The sequence below is a fragment of the Coffea arabica genome, chromosome 6c, assembly GCF_036785885.1.
Source record: "Coffea arabica cultivar ET-39 chromosome 6c, Coffea Arabica ET-39 HiFi, whole genome shotgun sequence".
Classification (NCBI taxonomy): domain Eukaryota; kingdom Viridiplantae; phylum Streptophyta; class Magnoliopsida; order Gentianales; family Rubiaceae; genus Coffea; species Coffea arabica.
The window spans coordinates 14,845,317-14,847,500 of record NC_092320.1 but is presented as its reverse complement, the minus strand read 5'-3'; positions in this window follow the sequence as shown (position 1 = coordinate 14,847,500).

The window sequence follows — 2,184 nt, the reverse complement described above, 5'->3', positions numbered from 1 at the left end:
GGCAATCATCTCATAATTTAATCCGTGAGAAAAATATACCATCTTTTAGCAAAGGGAAGAAGAGGAAAAAGTGAGTCAAATAAAGGGTTTTTTTTACCTCTCAATCAAAGATAAGCTAACCCCTCAGTTTATTCTGAATTCTGAAATCTAGTAACGAATGAGGACATGGTAGAATTGCATATAAAAGCATAGTATAATGCAGTGCTGAATACATACATAGTAGTCTTTCAACAAGAACAATCCATTTTGTTGGCCTTGAATACCTCATGTGATGATAGGTACTGATGAGATGAATCTGATGCAATCAAGACAGAATACATCTTAATCACAAAGGGTGTGAATTGAGTTAAAGATCGATGAACCTCCCTCATTGATCAACACCCTACGTATGAATCTGACAGCGTTTGCAGTTCGATGCCGAAACAACGTTCTATGTATATGTATTATCATGATAGCCCCAGTATTCCTCCGTAGCTTTCAATTTGGTCATTGACTTAATGGAATAGTTTAGTCCAGCAAACGATGTGTGGTCGTTTTCGCTGTTATTTAACCAAATTGCCTATCGTGCATTTATTTTAGATCAGAAATTTCGAATCATAATTAAGTTGACTAAGTGATGGGATTTCTTTGCATCATTAACATTCTAGTTCTATAAAAATAAAGCAAGGAATCATCCTGACATCAAATTGGGACATCAAATTGGATCAGGGTCCTCGCAATTAGGTGATTGGACTAAGCTTAGGCAATTAGGCATTTTGCAACTAATTGAATGCTTAGGGAATACAACATGTACGATTGTGCAATGTACTTAAATTGTTGATTATGACATGCTGTAGCTTTCATTCATCATGCATGGCCCTCTTGATAGCTCTACATTCTCTGTTCTATGTATCTTCTCCTATATTTACTCTACATGGTCCATGCTGTTTTTCATTTTTGTGTTCTTACTACAGTCCTAAGCATTGTAAAAGGGATAGAATACTACACTATTCTTTGTTTTTTTTTTTTTTTTTTGTGTGTTGGGGGGTTCTTTGCTTTCATTCCTTTAAAAGTTGAACAGCCTTTTCATTTGGAAAAATCTCTACAATAAAACCTGGGGAACATTGCAATCGAAAAAGTTAAAAGACGGGAAAAAGGGCATAGAGATGATTAGGGGGAACTTCATTGTGGGTAGGTAACTATAGAATTTTTACCCGTTTGCATTGTCTATTTTTTCAAAAACAAGTTTTTCAAATACAATACTACACAATAATTCAAAAAATATCTCATCCATCCAATATATCCAATATTTTACAAAATTTTTATAGTAAAAATTTTTCATATACATGGCTACAGTAAAATTTTTCAAAAACAGCTAATCCAAACAGTTTCGTGAACACGCTTTTCAATTCTTTTTAATTTCACTTACATTAAATAGTCTATAAAAAATTCAACAATAGCAATCCAAACGGATTCGAATCATTTTCTGTGTATTTTAGTGGATGAAAAAACATGCAGATTCACCTTCATTTTCAAGCCCCTCGTTTTCTCCTCTAGTGCTTTTGCCTTTTGCAGCGGTAGAGTACAAAGTTGGACCGCATTTGGTTGGTCCAATATGTTTGATCAAATTTAGAAACTGATGGGGGTATAATTTACTAGATTTCAGACTTGAGATTATTATTTTGCAAAAAACAATAAAATTTAGGTCCGAGAATAATCAAAAAGAAAAGAAGAAAACGTATCAAATCGCAAATTAAAGGCTCGCGCGAGGCTAGGGAATAAAAAATTGCTGTCGCGTTTTCAGACTTTTGCATTAGTCTTTTCACACTAATACATTCTTTTTAAGAAAAAAAAAATTAGAAAAGAAGCAGCTCTTGTATTTTTTTACTACCATGGTCACAAAATTACCTAAACAAGAATTGTAATCATAGATTAGACTCCCATTTTTTACTACTGCTTTCTTTTCCCAAATTTGGAATATGCCAAAGGTTTTGCTGTTAAACATGTAGCAAACATTCAACAAATTATTCACCCCCCCCCCCCCCACCTCGATGCCTTGACCCGTTGTCTTTTGTTCTATCCTTTGGCACAGGTCTCTCGTGAACATGTCTTTATTCAACCTGCATCTTGCACCCTCAATTTGAAGAAAGGAACATCAACTATCAAGGATAAGAAGCACGGCCCATTTGTTTGACGACAGTTTTC